We start from the raw sequence: 22491 nt of genomic DNA, 5'->3' as shown, positions 1-22491 counted from the left end.
ACATATTGTCGCACGCATAGGAACAAACCAAAAAAATATGGCTCCAAACGCGGCCTAAAGAACATGGAAATAAAATCATCTCGAACATATCTCCAACCTTCAGAGGCCAGAACGGTCAGAAATTTACATAATCAAAATTTAGCAAAAATGCCTAAAAACGTAAAACAGCGGAGCAGCCTCAACAGTAATTGTTGACTATTTTAAGTCAGCGCGTCCCACTGTGCGCAGCCACTGACAAGCGATAGCTCAAAAGGGAGGAAGTAAGTCCCCCACACGATCAGTCAAGTGATCTGAAGTCAGCAAGCTGTCAGAGAGGAGTTGTGGCAAGTCATGTGAAGAGATCAAAAGTGATTGTGCGTTAATTTTCTTTGGCATTTGATTATTTCGCTAAAAGCTACTGAATTTTAAAGTTAAAACTAGAATATTATAATACTTAAGTATAAAGGTAATGCTAAAGTTAATTTCTATTTAAACCCAAAATAAAAAGAATTATGTTAGATAGGAACACTCGTGAATAGAACCGAGATAACTATTTTTTGCTAAAAGCACATGCGCTAAGGTAAATCCAATTCAATTTCAAGCAATTATAATTATTCAAATTAACTTAACTCTAAGGTGTAGTATGGACTGGAAGAACGTTAAGCATATATCACGCGTTATTTACGGGAAGAATTATTTACGGGAAAATACTAAACGTAAGTCTATCTTAACTAATAATTGTTAACCTCAATTGAATTTGTAACTTAGAGCTTAAAAACCTTACAGAAAAATAATAATCCCCCTTATCAGTAAATCCTAAGTGACGGTCGTTTTATTTGGGGATTATTATTGCGGAATTTATCCCAACGGTTGGTAATCTCCAACAGTTATGAATTCTAAACTAAATAGAAAACTGTTCGAATGAACAGAGAAACGCCTCTAAAACAAAAAAGGTAAATAAATGTTTTCAAATTACTATACAAGAACCAAAAAGAACAACTATGAACCAGAAAAAATACCAAACTCAAGGAAAAACTACATCAAGTTTATTTTAAAATGCATGAAAACTCTAATAAAGGTAGCTTGAAATATCGGGAAACACTTTCTACAAAATGAAAAGATGATTACTGAATTTAGTTCAAAATGATTAAAAACGTCACTAATGTCTAGAAACAAAAAATCGTCTGAAATTAGGAAACTTGAGAAAATGGATAAAGTAAATTAGTTATTCCGAACTAACTAAAAATGCTTAGGAACGCTCCTGAAATGCAAAAAAAAACAACGAAAACTAAGAAAATGATCTTAAATTTGGTTAAAAAAAATATTAAAATTGAGCTTAGTTGAAAGTGTCCTAGAAGCTAAATTTATCACAAAAATAGCTACAGCGATCCTAAAACCAGAACAACTGTAGATTGTTTATTGCAGTCCAATATTTTTTTGCAGATTGCCGTTTTTTGGAAAAATAACGTGTTCACGTGGACATTATTTTACCCCCTCCCGCTATCCTGGACAAACGCGAAATGTTCACGCACCCCTAACCCCCCACCCCCTCCCCTAAGTTGTCCACGTGGAATGTGGCCAGCCTCTTATGAGGTGTAGGGTAAGTAACGGGCTAATCAAGGATCCACTATTTTTATCCGTCGTTGAAAGCGTACCTCAAACTCCTGAATTTTGATTATATTACGATTGTATTACGAATATATGGATTATCGTGCGTCACAGAACAGTTTTTTAATGAACATCGCATGAATAAAATTAACCAATATCGTAAGAATTTTCTAGGTACTGAAAAAACCAAACTACTTAAAATATATTCGAGGGTATTTAAAAAGTCTCCCTTGATTTGGAACTTTTATTAATTGTTGTAAAAGTTTGCCAGATCAGAAGAAAATATAACGAACAAATTGATATACTTGACACCCTTTTCTTGTTTCCATCATATTTGTAAGAAAACACATTCAAAATAAATCTGTTATCTGTTATAGATTTGGATAAACTATACTATAGTAGTAATCGCGAAAAAACCTTTTAGTAATTTTGCATTAAAAAGAAGTAGGAAACAATTTTATAAGAGATGCAGAAATAAAAATAATCCTACACTAGAGGTGATTTGATCGCTCATTCAGGTATATCTGATCCCCATATTGAAAAAAATTATTTAGTGATTAATATTAATATAAAGTCATTAATTAATCACGTAATCTTTACGTTGCCTAGTTCATACGCAACTTATTGTCGAATTTTATTAATCACATAGAGCTACAAATAGTCCATCAAATAAATTTTTTTGTGAAAAAACTGAACCTTATAGACCAGTCAGTTAATGAACAGCGGTCACATTTACTTCTAAAAGTAGGTTTAAAAATATATGCTTAAATGTTCTAAAATTTCAAGTGGGAAAACAATAATCTTCTTGCAGCATTCGTTTTGATTGTGGTTGTGTATATTTTGTTATATTTGTTGGTATTTGTTGTCTGGAATTATTTAACGCAAAAACAAACATTTTATTTGAGCAACGCAGAGCAGAGACTCATTCGATACACACTTAAAAACTGAGCGAATGTCTGTGTATTAGGCTGTCCCAAAAAAAAATCGATGTTAAAAAAGTCAAGATGCTCAGCCCCAAATTGAAAGATATTGTTATTTATAGCATTTTTGTAGAACATTTCGACGTTCTAAAGAAATGTTTTCAGGTTGCCCAAACGTGATTTATGAAAAAATGACTTTTTTAAGCTACAAAACCTTTCTTTTGCAATTTTTTTTTTGACGTGGGACTACGTCTTTGTTTTCTATACTGAGATGCATTCTGTAAAATAGCAAGCGAAACTGGCAAATGTTACGTCAGATTTCAAACGATAATAACAGCATAACCACATGATGGATAACAATAACCAAAGCATTGTTGGATAGATAAAACGTGTAACAGTTTTATAATACGCTAGTCATCATTATTATTTCACTGCTCAACGGTGAAAATTGATAAAAAATTACAAGGAAGTTTACGCGAACAATGAACCAATCCCACGCGAGCATTCCTAGCACAGACGATGTGAATGGACACCAACTATTCCCTGTGATATTCTTTGTTTCAATATAGAAAAAAATGGACAGAGTCTCCCCGTCCCAACAGGTCAATTTACGTTTGCTTCCATGAACTTAGACTAATCTGAAGTCTCGAAGGTAAAGATCTTTCGAAAAGTTTTGAAACAAGCCTTTTACTTGAACAATTTCTAAACCTACTGTCAGAGCATAATTAAAACTGATATCTTGAAAGAAAACATGCTGGTAAAAGCATCAATACCGTACAGTATACTATACATATTATGTGGAGCAGAGCGCCGCTGGTCTCTCGTCGTCTGCAGTGGTACTCGACTTCTATTTCCGTGAAATCAAGGAAAAACTGCAATGCTGCTGCATTGATAGTTATTAAAAGTTTATTTCTTGAATATGGTTACCTTAAAAAAACATAAACTACTCAACAAGAATTGAGCATTTTTGCAATGGTCATAAGATTTTTTTTTGCATTTTATCTTCGATATTCACTAAATGATCGTGATCGAAAGAGTAGATTTATAAAAATACAAATTTATAGAAGCTTAAGAGCCAGCGAATGCTTCTGAATATTTTGTCGATTCACTAGGATCTATTCAGAATCGTTGTTACACATTTCAACATTGTTAGATGATATATTTTTGTTCTCAACTTAACAAATAATATTCTTACGTATATTAGCAGTCTTCGTAATACAGTGAATGTAATTGTTGGCAAATGAAAAAAACTTGTCAAACAAAAAACAGAAATTAATCATTTAGAACTTGTAATTGTTGATTGTTACGATTTTTCGCTGGAACTTGTTGATAATTTTGTTCAATATATTTTTATGTTTTCCTATGAGTGAACCTATGTAACGGCTTCGAAATTATTTCCATAATAAGATTTATGAATTAAATTTAATTTGATCAGAGTTAAATAAAACAAAATCATATATTATGAAAACGTAGGTACTGTTGGATTTGGTTTATGAGGAAATAGAGGTAATTCTGATTCAGACGCATTGCGAGAAATTCTTGGTGCTTCTACAATAACTACGACACGCTTGTGCATTGTTAAATAGATGTTGTTCGCACAAAAAAAAAACACTACACAATATCGTTAAGTGTAATCGAAGTTCTTCCGAGTGTTGTTCAATATATTTCTGAAAAGAAATTTTTTTATGCGTATAAAAAAATACTTAAACCACAGAACAAACGAATTGTTGCTGTCCGCAGATTCTGTAACCTTTGTAACTAAAAATCCTTCTAATAACAGTGTTTAGTCCCGCGTCACCATTTCATACAACCCTAGGGCTGTATACCTTGTAGTATTTCAAATCTGTTCGATTCCTACATTTTTCCTTATATATTTTTTTATTTTTGTGGGTTTATTTGCGAATATTTTGAATGGTTTAGTTCAGCATCGCATTCAATTATTTGATTCACAAAGCCCATTGAACATCACAAAAAAGCGAATTTTTCTCATAATTTTTAGATAAAATCCTTCAAAACTCATTTAAAAAAAATTTTCAATCAAAAACTGAAATTTTTACTGTAAAGCGGGATTCAAGACGAAAATTTACATGAAGAAAGATCCTTGGGGCTGAGATATTATCGTTTTTACATTTGATGGAAAACTATGCATTTTCACAAAAATGCGACTAATAGTGAATTTCTTTATTCCACTGTGTGCGGGCAAAACTGCCGAGGAATAATGAAATGTCATCGCCATTTAAGACGTAAGTAAGAAAGAGATGCCAGATAATTGTTTACGAACTAGCACGTGCGGTGGTGGGTTGCAGCTGACAAATTTTACAGTGTGCTTCGGGCAGCACGGCAGGTCAAAACTGGGTCAAAATGGAGCGAATAAAGAAAGGTTTTGACAGCAGTTAGTGCGCTTCCAGGTCAAAACGAGGTGAGCTGGTGGAATAAAGAAATTCGCTATAAATCTCAATATCTCCATTGCGCATAGGGTTTGCATTCCCGGGAACGATTTCCCGGGAATTACCTTTTCCCGGGATTCCCGGATCCCGGGAATAGAAATATTGATTCCCGGGATCCCGGGATTCCCGAGCTCCTCGAAAAAATTTCAATACAATATTGCAATAAAACTAAATATTGTATCAAAACACGAAACTTATGTCGTAGAAGTGTAAAGCAGCTTTAAAGTGTGCATTCTGCGAAGCAAATATTTGCTTGGGCGATCAATATTTGTTTGCCGTGTAATATTAAATTATTTGCTTGAATTATTTGTCAAAAATGTATGCTGTCTTATTCAATAAACGAAAAAATAAGTAATATTTTCTTCGTCTAATGTTTTTTTTTTTGATAATGAGTTTACCACTAAGCGGATAGTTGCCTGATTTTTTTTTGAAACCAGTAAATTGATAAAAAAAATTGAAACTTGTAAATCAATGCGACCAGAAATAAATAAATTAATAAAACTCAGTCAGTGTAACTTAGGTCGTGGCCGCGATTTCACATTAATTACGTAGGCATTCAAAAGCTCTAAATCCTGCCTGTCAAACACTCAGCTTTATCTTCAACAAACTAAAAGTTTTGGACTTTTCAGTTTCTAATGAAATGTAGCAAGAGCTGGAATCGGTGATTTAGAAGTATCCTAGAAATCAGACACCAGCGGTGATTCAGCGATCTTGAGCAAAGTTTTACAGAAGGGAATCACATTATTTGGGCTTAACGAAAAATTGTCAGTGGATCTGAGGCGATTGTTCGACGGTATAAAAACCCTGAAACCTACTCTGCTGCTAACATTTGCTACAAAAATCGATCATGAATTTCTGGAGTGAACTTGAATAAGTTTTGTTTTTAATCCGTTTTTCATGCGAATTGATAATGAAATTGTAAACGATTGTTTGATACCTTTTATTAATAAACTTTATTTGAAATCTCATTTTTGCTAAAATTCTTTGTTTATTCCCGGTTCCCGGGAATTCCCGGGAAATGCGATTTTTTATTCCCGTTTCCCGGGAAATCCATTCCCGGGAATATTGCAAACCCTAATTGCGCAGTGTTTTTTTTTTGCCATTTTTGTGCGACTAGTGACTCGAATGTTGATTACAGCCATGAGGTATGTTCAGAGAAGTTTCAGTGTATCCAAAAATACATCTTTTGATGCATAAATATGGGTAATCAATCCACCAATGAGTGAGATAAAAACTTTACTTTTAAATCAAAATAAGATAGACGCAAGGTGTCTTCAACAAAGTTTTAGGTTATCTTAAAACAAGAAACTTTACCGAAGACATCATGTTTCTATCTCTTATATATTACGAGCAACATTGAGTTTTCTATTAGAGGGCACCTAAAATAACAATTTTCTTTCTAACTTTTTTCGCAGATTTTTTCAAATTTTTAAACCTTCTACTAAGTTATCAGCCATCCAAAAATGCATTTGTTTCCTGAACATTGTTATTCTTTATCTCACAAAATAAAACAGTTATTTAACAAATTTGTAAAAATGCATACACGCAAAAGTTCAAGCTTTAATCATCAAATGTGTCCTGATATAACGCACAATGATTGCTCTGATTTCAAAATGTGTGAAATGCAGAACGCATCATTTGTACAATGAATACATGGACAGAGATCGGAATCAGAATGTGTATCATACACACAAATCCGTGATGTTTCGGCAAACTTCGGCTTCGGGCTAACGATCTGTTTCGGGGCGCTCAAAAGACCGCTGCTTACTTTCGCGAGCCGGTGCGTATCAAAGACTTGTGCATCCCTAATCGCTGTCAGCAAACGAAACAGCCAATAGCGCGCCTTGTTGCAACAGGATTTACTGACGCTGGTGCCAGTAACATGGAACCGAATGCATATGAATAAAACCAGAGTCGTAGGTAAATTAAAATATTTTGAACAAACCCAATGTCTTTTTGTTTGTTATTGATTCGATGATGTTTTTAGATGACCGGATTCATGATAAGGAATCAATCAGTTGGTATTTTCATCAATTCATACATGACCAGAATCATCAGTGTTTGTTGTTGGTTGCACTGCTTCAACGATAGCAGCCTTCTAAAGAACATTACCAATACCAGTACAAATCATCATGACGATACCAACACCGGTTAAAACTTTTGAAGTATAGTGATTTGGAGGTGCTAAATACATTCAAAATCCGCTAGAGCATCAAATGCGTTATGCCCAGCACACATTTGTTGTACTGGCTCCAAACTTAATCAGTAAATGCGCTAATTTCGCTCATAAATGATCTGGTTACGCACATTCCAACTTTTGCGTGTAGTTTTCCATCACATGAAAAAATGCCAATATCTCAGCCCCCCGATAAGACATCAAGGATCTTTTTTCATTTAAATTTTCGTCCTGAATCCCGCTTGACAGTAAAAATTTCAGTTCTTGTTCAAAACATTATTTTAAATGTGTTTCAAAGGGTTTTATCTAAAAGTTATGGGAGTCAAATAACTGACTGCAATGCTGAACTGAACCATGAAAAATATTCAAAACCAACACCACAAAAAAAAATATATGGAAAAAAGTGGGAATCGAACAGAATTGAAAAAAATGCAAAAGAGTGGGTTTGTAGCTTAAAAAAGTAATTTTTTCATAAATCACGTTTGGGCAACCTGAGAATAATTTTTTGAAAAGTCGAAATGTTCAACAAAAATGCTATAGAGCACTTTGACTTTTTCAACATCGATTTTTTTTTTTTGGGACACCCTGCTGTGTATATGTGTAGTTCAGTCATATCGATCGTTACCTTTTGTTTCACAGGAATGGGCGAGGGTCTGAAATCTAGATTTTTAGCGTAACGAAATGCGTTGCCAGCGGAGCAGTAGTGAAAATGCATCGAGAAATTTAAAAAAAAACGGTCGCCAAACGTGATCAGATGGTCTTTTTAACTTTTTGCTTTATGGCAATGATTTATTGTACAAATATTCATTCACAAATAAATTTTCTGTACATACAAAGCAATAAATAATTGGTTTTTGGCAAAACAAAAAATTGCGAAAAATATGATCGCCCGTTTTAAGAGCGGTCCCAACACTTACAGCACTAGTCAACAAAACCAAAAAAAAACACTTTGCACTAGAGCTCAAACTTGAAAATATGGAAGATTATAACTTTTCAACCGTTTTTTATGAAGTTTGGTGCCCCTAGCGAACTCAGAAAGCAGCCAAAGGCTGCGGAGTATTTGCTCGTCGGGTTCGTCGCTTCTACTGTTGCTAACGGGAAAACTTCCTTGAAGTCTCTGAAATGTTGTGAATTTATTCAGCTATGACCGAAGTTATTTAAAGATAAAAATAGATTAAAAAACCTAGACAATGAAAACATCAGTAAACTGCGACACTTTGACGTAAGCTGACGCGTCTTGACAATGGCAAGGGGCACCAAAATTCACAGGAATTGTTAAAAAGCCACAATCTTTCTAGGGCAACTATTTAGAGCTTTAAGACAGCATCTTTTCGCTTTTGTCGACCAGTATAATTTTGTTCAAACAAAACAGTGATTGCAGTTGAAAACAACATTTTCAAATTCATTGTAATCGACGAAATGGTTCTCGTGTCTTTCAGTACACCACGGTAGTATTGCCGAGCTTCATAGGATGGAAGGGAAAATGAGGCTCGAAACCGCTTTTTAACCATAATGAATTGGATTCTAATGAATTTTACTGGTTTGCTTTCATGAAATGTTTTTCACGTGACCACAAAGTTTCTTTTTTTTTTTTTTTATTCTCGCTTATTTTCCGTCGGTCTAGTTCCGCCACTGTTGTGGCCAATCACCGACGCCTAGGGAGACGACTCCACACCCAGGACCCTAACTCACGGCCCGTTAATTAACGAACCGGCGCCAACGGCTTTACTTCCTCATGCGATGGAAGGCGTGATCCCAGAGATTTTTCGCCTCAGAAAATCTCCCGGTGTCGACTAGGATTGAATCTAGACCAGTTGGGTTGGTTGTGAGTGGATCACGCCACCTCACAACCATCGACACCTATGTCGGCGGTGGGATTCGAACCCAGGCGTCGAGCGTGGTTGGCGGAGACGTTACCAACCACACTAGGCCCCCGCTGCAAAGTTTCTTTTACAACTATAACTAACTATTGTTTTTCAAACTCATGTTTACATTCCAATAAAATTATAATGAAACAATTCAAAATGGAACAGATTTCTATGGATTAAACGTTATTGGTTTTTATTATTATTAATTGAAGTTTGTTGCTAATAAAATAAATTAAGAATAATCGAATAATTCTGTTGCGCCATTCGGTGTGACATTGTAAAGAATACTATGTGAGGCATCTATTTGTTGAACCCTCAATTAACTAGTCTATACTGACATTGAGAAACACGAAGTTGTACACCTCAGACTTTCAACAATATAATTTTCGCAGATATTTTTTTTACTGAACGAATTTATTTTTCTAAATAAAGTTGAAGCATATTCTAACGTCACCATGCGTATTTTAATTTTGATCCGAATATATTACCATTAACTACGATCAAAATGCCGTTCATGTGGAAAATAGAACAGAGGGAATCATATTAAAGATTAGAAAGACACTATTCTCCACGAAGAAAACGAACTGCACCTTAGAGAGTGATGAAAAAAAGCAGCATAAAATCTCATTTACAAAATTGATTTACAAAAACTTGTGAACGGAGCTGTAAACTATAATGTCAACACTAGCGCCACCGCCAACAGCGAAACCTACATGAAACAAATACCGCACTGTTTGCAACATGTATTTCGCATCAGAATGTCAATTGGAGAGTAAAGCACTCGCGACCTTCGGCCGACCCTCTGTTCGAGTGAATGCTGTCCTTTCTCGCTACCGCTTGTTCGGACTTAACTAAGAGATAGCTAATATGTTTGAGTAGACCTAGCAAACCAGTAAATTAGTCGTTTGTGTGTAAGAGGCCGCCGCTTGTGATGGCGGGTCGGTGGCCGGCTTTGAATGCGGAAACCAGTGCGGCTTTGTGGCCCCTCGATTATGCGTCCAGTAGCAGATGTTACAAAACCGGGATACTAGTCACGATAGTTGGATCTCAGGCAATCATATAATATCGTTTTCGGTCTCGCGTCTTTTGGAACCCGCGCTCAATCGCCCTCGCGTCCGTTGAGCCTTTCGGTAGTACGCTTCGTATCCATTATAATTCATGTCCATGCCTCGAGTCTGTATGCTAAGCAGAAAATTTACCATGATAAGACAAATTTTCCATAAGCGAGATAGCTTTACAATCAACGCAATATTACTTCAAATATTTATCAGTATCATCAAATAATTTCTACTGATGATGTTCAGAAAGTTTCATCAAGATTTTTAGGTAACACTCTTAGTAAGAAAGTTTTAGTTTAGTTTTTTTCGAGCACAACTCGGCCTTCATGCCTTATTTTTAAGTAGTGCTAATGGTATCAAATAATAAAAGATTGCAGTATATTTGTAGTTAAATTGCTTCTATACACATAAAAATGACTCTCGAGCTAGGTAGTGCATATTACAGAGCTATCACGGCTTAACCTCAATTTACTGAAAATTCAGCAACAAGAATAATGAAAACCGCGATTCCGAAATTTCGGTGCCGAAGTTTCAGTTAGATTGAACCGAGATTACGCAAAATGTGACAGCTATAATTTGTTTTAACCGAGCACTCAGTGGTACCGTTCTAGGCAATGAATTACCTACGACAGTAAATTTTAAGTGTGTGTGACATTTGAATATTATGTAGAAACACTTTTGTTTTTGCGAAATTTTTGCTCGAATGTTACAGTAATTGGTGTAATACGACGGCCTGTTTTGTATTAGCGTCGGACCAGTTTACTTCTGAAAGTTTCTCGCTTCATTTTACCTCTGCTTGATATAATGATAGATTTCACGTAGGTACAATTTATGAAAAAGTTTTGGTTTCAAAATCTTTTTCTCAAAACTGACCAAGTGCTCGAAAAGGTTTTAGGTAAATTTTCTATCCAAAAAAATTTAATTCAAATGGATCAGGAATAAAATGACTAGATTATGATACTTTTCTTGATCTGATCATGATACAAATTCTATGATCAGATATACAGGTCGGACTCGATTATATGGAACATCAAAAAAAATTTCATTCCGAATAATCGAGTTTTCCGGATAATCGAATCACACAAAAAATACTAAAATTTTGCTATTAACGAACAAAAAATAAATATTTCTTTTCTTTATTTTACTGGTATGATGTGGTGGCGTAATCAGAAGTTAATTCTGAGGCGAAAGGGGGTATAATCTTAAGAAGCAAAAAAATAAATTGGAAATTGATTATTTTCACTTAATTCGAACATGCCGGAAGTGACTTAAATAGTAACAAACATGCCAGAAGAGATGGTAAAAGGCAAAATTTCGGAATAAAAATTTAAAACGGTCACCAAAAAGAAGAATTCCGGATAATCGAGTTTTTGGATAATTGAGTCTCCGGATAATCGAGTCCGACCTGTATTTGAATAAATTCACGTCGGATTTGCTATAAATTATTTTTTCTAGAAAAACTAGAAAAATAGATTGTTTCAAAAACATATTTAATAATAAATTATAAACAAATATTGTAAATTATCATTAAAACATTATTTAGCTGAGTTTTCGACTGTTGGGATGTCGTGTACTTATGTTATACTTTCGGCTGAGCAGTCACAAAAAATTAGAACGACTTATTTTATACTATTTGCTGACTGCCGAAAGTATAACATAACTACATTAAAACGTTATATGAGATATTGATGATCAAAATGTGACATAAATATCTGTGTTATGATTGAAGATGTAATTTGAAAGAGATTCTCTTAGAGTAATTCAAACAGGATCACGTTTTGCCCGCCGCTTTTTTTATTTCAGGGAAATTTCTCTTCTAGAAATTTGTTTGTATATCGACCTATAACAATCAAGAAGCTACTAGTAAACAGTGTTATTGAGGCAAACAAGGTAAATTGAAGATACTGGTTAATAAGACTCGTTTGTTTCGATAAAAACAAAACGTCGTAGTTTCAAAAAAAAAAAATTAAATGCCTCCATCAGCATAACCACATAAGCCGTTATTGCCTTCCAGCAACACGCAAAAAGCTTCTTCGAAAGCATAACGTCACAACCACACGAAAACGCTCGAAGTTCCCTAATTCCATAGAAGCGTTAGGGTTGAATACGAAACATAAAGCCGAAAGCTTTTGCTCTTGTCTGGCCCGTCGCTGGAAAAGCTTTTCAATTCATCCACTGTTTCATTGCTCGATGCAAGCTGACGGCTAGGTCGAAGGCAAAACTAGCAGCGGTGCTAGGATCTTCCCTCTACACGTGCGAGAAGCTCGAGGCATCGAGACAGGGAAGCCGGTAGAAAAAAAAAATCATTCATGAAAGCATAGTTATGCTACCCGAAGCTTGCTCAGCTCTAGTCAACGAAGCCTGAAGGCACAACGGTGTTCATTCCGAGCGCGGAGTGAATCGCTTGAACGGGGAATGAAGGCCTTTTTTTTGTTCGCTATATGTTTTTGCATGAATTTCTTTGGCCGAGCGATGTGGTGTTGTTATTTTTTATCCGTTTTATGTTGTTTTTTCGCATTCGCTACATACTGGATTCTTCTGCTGCGGACGGGCGGTCGACTAGAACAGAACGTTCTGCACGGAGATCATTGAACTCCGGCTGCCTGGCTATGCTGAACGAAACTGAAAACAACACCACGTTCATGTATGTGGCTGCTCTGCCGGTCGTTGGTAACCTCTACATGTAGAGGATGTACATGCGAGAACATGCGGGAACAACGCAATCGGGATCGGACGTCCTCGAGGTCACCTCGCACAACGAATGGAGAGTTGATGCGAAGTTATTTTTGCGTGGATTATTACTCAACAACAGCTCGAAAGCGGGAACGAAAATAACTTGCTTTTTTGGAAAGGTTCGGAGTTTCGGGCATTCTTATTATGGCTTGTTGTTAACGACATCTTCTGTCACAGGAGTAGGTGGGAATGGTTATATACCTGTATATTTGATTTTTTGATGGTGAATATTATTTAGTATATTTTACGATTCAAAACAAAGTTATTTCGGGTTTGAATAACCCCACCTAGACTGAACCAAAAATATTCGACCTCTTAACGATCAGCTTCGATGTGAAGGCCACTTTGTGCGAGCTTTCGATTTGAATAAACTGGTATATATATGTTTGACAATTTTTATAGTACGCAGTTTTTAAAGCGGACATATGCAAAAACGATCAAATATATTTTTTATTCCTAAGAGGTTACAATCCTTTAGTTTCAAAAGTTTTCAAAATTAACTTGAAACTTCAAATACGATTATGTTGTCTTTCAAAACATGGCTTCACCGTGATTACGATTGACGTATGACTACTCGAATGATTCATCTCTCTTTAAATGATTGTTATAAACGGTTTAAGTTCTTGAATTTATGCACGGGTTTTATTTTGTTAGAAAACTTTAAATAACTCTAACTAATGAACCCAAGTGACACGCGTTGTTTTGGAACAGTTGAGATAACTTCTCTAATACAACCTTCACCTTCTCCATGACGTCTCTATCACCAGAAAAGCGCAAAAAATAAAGGCTACTAGAACAAGTACTGGTACTATATGAAGTATTATATAAGCTCATGAAGCAAGCCAATTTGTTAAACTGAAGATTCAAAATACATCTCTAGTACCAATAGGGTAAAAATACGTTGAACATAGGTTATTTTCGAGTTGTAATTTCTAACTATTCAAAACATCGTTGACGCAAGCATTAAACTTCAGAATAAAAATATTGCAGAACGACGCTGATTTATATCAGGATCAATAAAGAAAAAAAAGTGACTATGGCGTATCAAATAATTATTAAAAAATACGAAACAATATTAGATCAACCATTTGATGCTTTTAATACAAAGTTCTACGTGCATTGCAGAATGTTTGCTGATTTATTTCATTGCGTAGAGTCAATTTAGCCCACCACTGCATGGGCTTAGTTCGTAAAAAACTATCTGGCATCTCTTTCTTACTTGCGATTTCCCGGGTAATAGCTTTTCCCGGGATTCCCGGATCCCGGGAACAGAAACATTGATTCCCGGGATTCGGGAGTTTCGCGAAAAATTTAACAAACTATAAACTTCAAAAGGATTTGAAATGTTGTTATGTCAATGAGAACTAGATCCGAGAAGCAGTTTATTAAAAAAAAATCGCTCCGTGTAATGGCATAGCAGATATATTTAATAAAAAATAGCGGATAAGTTTGCTCCCGGTCAAGTAAACAGTAAATGTTTACTGTAGTGTGAAAAATATTTTGCCCAAAAAAGTCCGTACCAAATACAGCAAATATTTTCCTAGTTCAATGTCTGGCTAACACATAGTTTTCTCTTCAACAAACTGAAAGAATGCGACACAAGTTTTCAATTATATGTAGCAGGAGCTGTAATCGGTGATTTGAAAGTTTTCTAGGAATCTAGCATTAGCGGTGATTCAGCGGACTCAAGTAAAGTTTTACAGGAGGAAATAACATTTTTTAGCTTGAAGGAGACATGTTAGCACATCTGAAGCGATTGTTTGACGATGTGAAGACCCTTAATCCTCCCCTGCTACAAATATATGCTACAAAAATCGATCACGAATTTTTGATGTTATCTTGAATATGTTTTGTTTCTTATATTAGTTTTTCATGTGAATTGAGAATGAAATTGTAAACAATTTTTTTTTACCTTTTACTGATAAACTTAATTCCAAACATCATTTTTGCTAAAAAAAATTTCCGTTCCCGATTCCCGGGAATTCCCGGGAAATGAGATTTTTTATTCCCGTTTCCCGGGAGATCGATTCCCGGGAATATTGCAAACCCTAATAGAAATCCTGAATTGTAATCACCGTAAGTCTTGCATTCCAACCTTTTCCAAATTTTTCGAAAGAACCTCTCAGGGTTTATTTTGAACCAATTTATTTTCTAGCTAATCATGGTGTATATTTTATCACTGGATATATTTTATGAAGCCTTATTTGTTCCTGTGTTTTTTACTTTTTTTTCTAAAAGGCGTCGTACACAAATTACGTAACGCATGAAGGCGGGATGGGGGAGAGGGGGGTTGAGTCTGCGTTACGTAGGGGGGTAGTAGAGACAGTTACGTAACTGTGGTGTTTACTTGCTCGAAATTGAAAATTTCGGAGGGGGGTCAGGCTGATCAGTGTTTCGTAATTTTAGGGGGGGGGGGGAGTTACGTTAAACGTTACATGAGGGGGAGGGGGTCTGAAATTTAGATTTTTAGCGTTACGTAATTTGTGCACGACGCCAAATAACAATAAGCAAAAATTTATTTTTAAAAACATTACAACTTGATCAAAGGTATTGTAAATTTTTGTTATATTTTAAATAAAGTGCCTCTCAAGCCGATAAATCGAGTAACGAATCATGTGGTTCGGTATTTATTATGAAATCTGCTTGTTATGAAGCTGACCAGTTGTAAATCAAGGAAAATAGAAACATCTTTGCACAGAAATTAAAGCTTGATCGCACAACTTTCAGAAAACAATGTTTTTTTTTTCGCTTTTGTCAGTGTAATCTTTTATTTTTTTTTCAGTTTGTGCTCTAGGGCAAAACCTGTAATGACTATTGTCATTTTTAACTAAACCGAAGAGGAAACGAGGGCTTCACATAGCACTGGTAAACAAACCTTTGCTCTAGATCTAAAACTAGAAAAAAGAAAAATTATAGCTTATTAACCATTCATGCGAATTTTTTGATGCATCTAGCAAAGATAACTTTTTCAGAGAATCAAATGAGTTTTCCCGTTAGCAAACGTTGCAGTGACGAGCCCGGTGAGTAATTTTTCTGCGACCTTTTGGTACACTTTTACATGTGATAGGGGCACCAAAATTTACAGAAATGGTTGAAATCTTATAATTTTTTCAGGGCAGCTTTTATTTCGGTTTTGTCGACCAGTATAATATTGCAGCGCCAATTAGTTGGAGTTTTTGAGTAAATATATCTTGGGCAATTTAAGTTAAAAAATCAAAATTATCTTGATGTGTTCATGAAAATAAGTTTGAAAGCTACCCTGTTGTTGAATTTTTGGAATTTTCTTTAGGCTTTCTGTTGAATACCATAAAATTATTATTCAAATCATTAACATCATTGAAACACAATTATTTTCAAAAATTTTGGAATTGGAAGACTGCTTCGAAACTTAATTTCCAATTAAAATTTATTTTTATTCAATTTTTATTTCTCCATTCTTGACTTTCTACTAAGTTTTTCATAACTTTGAGTTGCTTTGAAAAAAATAAGGAAAAATTTAACTCTTCTATTTGATAAATTAAAATTTAATGTTTAATTAGATTATTTTGACGTAGAATCACGTCATACGATAACATATATAAAGTATGAATTGAAAAACCGCACATCCTCAAATGCTTAAAGCTCAGTCATTTGACAACGCATTTTCATCATTTTTACAGCAACGAGATTGGAGAATTAGTTATGCACTCGCGAAAATTCGGAAAATTTTATAATTGTACTATTGAATTGGTTGTGTATGAGATACGACCGCAAGGTTACGGTTAAATTACGATATCTTGTGCTTTGCCAATGCATTTTTTGCAATTGGTTAGGGAATACACTCGATAGGAAAATAATCAATTTAATGGCCTGAAGCAGTAAAGTTCTTAATAATTCACTTTCAACTCTCTCTAACGCTAAGATTGCGATAGATCATTTAAACTAGAGCGATCCTAAAGAGTTCAATTCTCATAACTATGATATCGTCTCATTTCCGCAGATACTCATATGATTTGGTATTTGGCAATTTTAGAATGTTTTCTAGGGACCGAAAATCGCCATTACGGATTTTATAATGGCATTTAATGTCGATTCGTGATCTGTGTACATTATCTCGATCACAGAAATACAGACACCGAAGGTCTCGTTTTTGAACTTCAAAATGGCGTCTGCGGTTGACTTCCGGCTTCTAGATGTCATTCCAGTTTCAAAAATACCTATGTTGGATATTGGCTGTTTCCAGCTTTGATTGGTTGAAATCTTCGTTCGAAACAAGGCTCTGCTTTTATCAATATTACAATAGTTAACATCATAAAATCACGTTTTTGGTATTTTTGTTTACTCCTAATTAATTTTCCAATCGATTACTGCATGAATGAATAAAACCTGTTGAAAAATGGCTAAATTGGGAGATGTAATTCTACGCCAAAAATTTAGAGCCTTGTTGAACGCATGTTTTGATCAATCAGAGCTGAAACAAGGTCTTCTTCCTCAGCAGAGCCGACATAGTTATACAAACGATTTAATTTTATTATTGTTTAACATACTCTAGTCTACAAAGATAGTCTACCGGAAGTTTAATTATCAGTAGTTACGGATAAAAGCTAGCATGAAGAAATTTAGTCGTAATTGTAGATTATTCGATTAAATTTCTGTGTATTTTCAGAACATTTGGCGTGGTTTTGCTCATTTACGAGAAGGTTTCGATAAAAAAAATTGAATCAATATCTAAAGTATTGAATTATTATTCAATTTTTGGTTTTTGAGACTACATTGTTCATCATTGGTTCATCGAGTTGAATGGGATTGTCTTAGAATAAAAATCAAAATTACTATCTTCGATGAATATAATAATTTGGTATTCAGTATTAGTATTCATATTAATATAGTATTAAGAGATAAGAAAAGCCAGGTACAGATTTCAAAATCAGATCCAAAATTTCTTTTTAAGCGATCTGATGAGACTTTGGTAGTTTCATATGGTAATGAAATTATGTGAGGAAAGCTTATATTCACCGATAGAATGTAATTATTTAAAGTGATCGTACTCAATCATAAAAAGTACAACCTGCCATATTTTACTTACGAGTTTATCACTATTTGTTTTAATCTCGGGCTCATTACCTAGAAAATAAAAAAAAAAACTTTGAGAACTTGGTTATAGTTATACAGTCCATTTATTGATATCAAAATATTCATATATTATCTAACTAATCTATAAAACTCAACTTTTTTCTAGAATCATCTATGAAAAAGGAAATCAGAAAACCCCCAATGAACAATTTACCCGCAAGCCTACAAAGTCAACAAGATGTTCTGAAACGTAATAATGGTCATTTGATTCCCAAGAAACGTGCCCAAAACGAAAAGGCTCATTGCAAAAAAACCCTTTTTCCAATGTTTGCGCAGCAAAATCCAAAAATCATACCTGAAGATTAACACGAACCAGAATTAGTCTACTCATCTTCGCACCACTTATTCCGATCGCTAGCGAAGCACGAAAAGTTCTTCAACCTTTTGCTCCTCCAATTAGCTGTTTTTTTTTTGTTTCTCCCGCGGTTTAGAAAACACTATAGATACAAATGAAATATCAAGATTGTAGGCAGTAAAGCGAACAAAATAGCAACGAGTTCGTTTTTTTATTAATTTTTCGTCCCATGCTGTTGCAGGAACTAATTGTTGTTCTCTCGAAGCCGAACGCATTCAGCTGCGGTACGTTCTATGTGCAACACTGAATGCACTGAGTCGTGCTATGGTTCTAGGATCGAGACAGATCGAGAACTGCCCTATACTGTGCTAATGGCTACGGTTATGTGCAGTATTGTTTTGCTTTCTATGTTCCGACTTCCGTTCCGCGACAAGTGTCGAGACGAGTTCTTTGCACTCTCGCCGTCGGTTTTGGTCTGATGAGTTCACCAATTGATCTATTCTATGCTATTTATCACCTTTCCTTCCCATCATTCTATATCGGTTCCTCCGTCCCCGTCTGACGGCAGAAGCAGATTGCAAGCCTAATGGTGAGTGCGCGGTTTCGAACATGTTCAAGCACATGATTGGTGTTTGCTTGCTAATTCCGTTGGCAAAGCATGAATGATGATCGTTACACTGATTCTAACTTTGCTTTGTACCTCGCTCGTACACGTACGTAAAAAAACGTTCTCGTCTTGAACATTGTCAATCTGTACAAAAATCATTGCCTATTGTTGCGCCTACGCCCGATACTTAAAGTGCGACACAGGCTAGGCCCTCCCAGGCGGGCACACAGAAAGGCCAACGATCTCCGGACCATGGCAATGAGCACCTAATGGCAACGCTCCGCGGAGATCTTGATCTCGTCCGGGCCGTACCTTTTCCGAACCACGTGGTTGCCATCGTCATCGTCACCTTCGGCGCGCAACCGCGATACCGAAGAGCGCAGACAATAAGTGCGAGGTAATTGCTTATGCTTCTCTTCCGTACGTACCTCCTGCCGATAACGTCCGGCAGAGTCGGAGTCGAGCCCAGAACATCAGCAATCCAGATTGATGATGAAATTCTCACTTTCCATGCGGGCAGCCCACTCGCGTTCGTGCTTCCACAAGAACAACAGCAACAGCAGCTACGACCGGAAAGTTCGCTGAACCTTCGTTACAGAGCGTTCCACCCGATAGAGTCACTCGCGTCAAGAACTCGAAGGTCTGAATGGCCAACGTGGGAAGGTTGAAGGAGGGGCGAGGACTGAACGCGTGTGTGATTTTCGCTTTCGCGCGATGACCGGCTGCCAAGAGTGTATAGTAGAACAAAACAGAAGAAAGAATTTTTTCCTGTCCCGCTTATGGCCAACAGCGGCAGGCAGCACGATCGAGAGTCTCAGTGCGAAATAGCTTCGCGCTGGTGGTTCTTCCCAGTTCCGAGAAGGAAGAGACCATACAAATTTCGATTTCGTTGCCGTTTTACTTTCAGCTCAAGGAAGGATCGTCTTCGTCTTGGGCAGAACAGAACAGAACGGCCCCGCTGGGGAGAGAGGAGTAGAGGTAAAATAATGCGATTTAATTGAGCCCGGCTTCGCACACTGCCTTCTCTGGGGGTTGAGGCACGTACGTACATGTGTTACCGTGGAGCGAGCGAGAAAGATCGGTGGGTGAGTTATCGATATCAGGTACGAGGGGGGCTTAGAATTTATAAACAATCCTGCTTGCTGACCAACGCGACTCGGAAGCTACCGGTCGACGTGTGAATCGACAAACCCAGGGCGCAAGGTGTTTTCCGAGATGATGAACGAGGAAGAGAGGGAGAGTAAATGTGCGGTCAAGTAGAAGCCAAATTGGTGGTGAAGAGCTCTAATGTTTGGAAGATGGTGCAAATTTCTTACCACTTGAGAGGGTAATGTTTGATTTGCGTTAACCGGTGCTTGAGCTGAGCATTTTTTCTTATTATTTTGGTCGGGATCGCCCGACGAAGTATACTTTTGAAAAATAGCTGATGAAAAGCGTTAATATTTTCGTAATAGATAAGTTACTTGTACTAGAAGAGGAAATTTTAAATATTTTTTTGTATAATTACAATTCAAACTGGTTTGAATTGTAACATCCAGTTAATAAGCGATTTCAATTTAGTTCTTGACGTCACCCTTCAGTAGCTTGGAGGTTGCAAAAAAGGCGATCATTTTTTTAACCTCGGCAAGCAGAACAGACTAGGAGTAATAATTTGCTTTTTATATCGCTCAGAAGAGTTTTATTGCAGTCTTATAATATACAGGCTATAAAAAACCAGTTCCTTTGTGTGTTACTTGGTTATCGAAAAATAAAAACTCTGTTGCTTGGTACTAGCATATGCTCTATTTACAGTATGTAACTCGAAGATTATTTAAACTATGCGGTCTCTCTCATATTTCTTGATCGTTATCTAGAATCAATTCGGGTTGGTGAACGCTCTAAACCGTTAGAGTCAATTCCTAATCAAATCCAGGTTATTTTCGGCCTGATGCGCCTTGGATCATTATCATATTGACACTGTTTTTTATCTATATCGGCAGTATTACGCGGTTTTCACGCGCTTGTTATAATTTAATTATTTTTTAACCCGCAATAAAAAATATTTATTATAAAAACTAAATTATTGAAACTTTTCTTAAGGTTGACATTGTATGTCTCCTTATATAACGCCTTACATAAAAAAATCATCCATATGTATGAGGTACCATCATCGTCTACGAACATGCAAAAAATATTGCTGCCGATGCGTTCTAATTTATTAATTAAATTCGCAGGTTGATTGGAAGTTACACTGCAGAATATCTAAAATCAGACTTCAAAATAAAAAACTGCAAAATGAAATAAAAATGTCTGGCATTAATTTAGTAACAATTTCGTGTGATAAAAGATAATTTGTTGGTTGAAGTTCTCGTTGTATGCATTAAACTGTTGCAACATTCTGTACTGAATTTGGCGCTGGGACTTTTTTGCAGGCTAATTAACAGGAAGATTCTGTCTCATTGTCAAATATCGAGCAAATTAGGCGTCGTACACAAATTACGTAACGCTAAAAATCTAGATTTCAGACCCCCTTCTTCCCTATGTAACGATAGATAACGTTCGACATTATCTGGAGGCTGGAAGTTGATGTCTACAGGGTGGCAACGTGAAGTAATACACTTTATATATAGCATAGCATAGCATAAACAGCTGCACAACTTCGTAGTTGGTGCTAGCAACACTACTCTGTTTACGAGAACAAATTACTTTCGTTCCTGAGCAGCAACATGAAATTTGGGATCCAATTAAATGTTACCAAGCAAAGGTCAGATGTCTCCAGAGAACTGTTACATCCAACGCAAACGGGGAACATTTCATTACTTTGGGGCAATTTTTTATTACTTATTGTGTCTTATGACTGCGCATTATACACAAATAGTAATAACCGAAAAGTAACAAAAATTATGACGGCCACACGCTTGTATGTGTTTCTGCAGGAGAACATACAGCCAAGCACCGCAATGCATGTGTTAACAAAACTTCACTCGCTGCATTTGTATTGATGCAACGATCAGATTAATTTTTGTCCTCTTCATCCACACATAATGAGAATCTCACCCGTCAACCTCAAATGTCTAATTAGAAACACTTTTGTTTCGTCCCGCAGTGTTTATTTGAAATGAAAATATGTTATACTGTCTGAACACAGTTGCCGAAGTTGCGAATATTGTTCTGGATGGGCACGAATTTTGTATTTTCAAACAGGTGCAAATGAGTTTCCATGAACCAATGAGTATGTGTTTTGGATAGCTTGCAAGAAAGCGAATGTTTTTGTTTTTCTCTAACGCAGTTTACAGATCGTGATGCCAATTGAAGACGCATTCCAAGTCTTTGAAATCATCAACGTTTGCATACTCTATGACGGGGAAAATGCTGCTTGGCAGCTCTTGTCATATTCTTTCTCTACTCCGTATGCATACAACGAGCGAACTAATACACGCTCACCGGATGAATTGGAGATTGAAGGAACTTGTAACATGTGCAACATATGCGACGGTGTGTGATTTTTGTTTTCTTGAGATGGAAAGGGAGCAGTTTTTGACAGAAAAAATCGTGCATGTGATTGAAACGACCATTATTAGATAGTCGTACTCCCGTAACACGTGCTAAATATATGACAGTATGTGTTGTTACTTGACTGGGGAAGAATTTTATCGCCTTTTAAGTAAAAGGTTTGTTACCTTAAAGACAATTTTGCGCTATTGCTTCT

General features: G+C 36.0%; 1 protein-coding gene and 1 long non-coding RNA gene across 2 annotated transcripts in view; one reads left to right on the top strand and one right to left on the bottom strand.

Annotated features, from left to right (window-relative positions):
- Positions 1-22491, bottom strand: part of LOC129720284 (PR domain zinc finger protein 1) — a 149961-nt gene that overhangs the window by 99319 nt on the left and 28151 nt on the right. The window lies entirely within an intron of this gene.
- Positions 318-9213, top strand: LOC129720285 (uncharacterized). Its single transcript, XR_008727247.1, has 6 exons — positions 318-445; positions 499-559; positions 616-695; positions 766-932; positions 1423-1579; positions 8755-9213. It is a non-coding gene; the product is annotated as an uncharacterized LOC129720285 (long non-coding RNA).

Source organism: Wyeomyia smithii, chromosome 2, assembly GCF_029784165.1.
Source record: "Wyeomyia smithii strain HCP4-BCI-WySm-NY-G18 chromosome 2, ASM2978416v1, whole genome shotgun sequence".
In the NCBI taxonomy this organism is placed as follows: Eukaryota; Metazoa; Arthropoda; class Insecta; order Diptera; family Culicidae; genus Wyeomyia; species Wyeomyia smithii.
The sequence above is the reverse complement of the archived record's forward strand: the minus strand, read 5'-3'. Positions and strand labels throughout refer to the sequence as shown.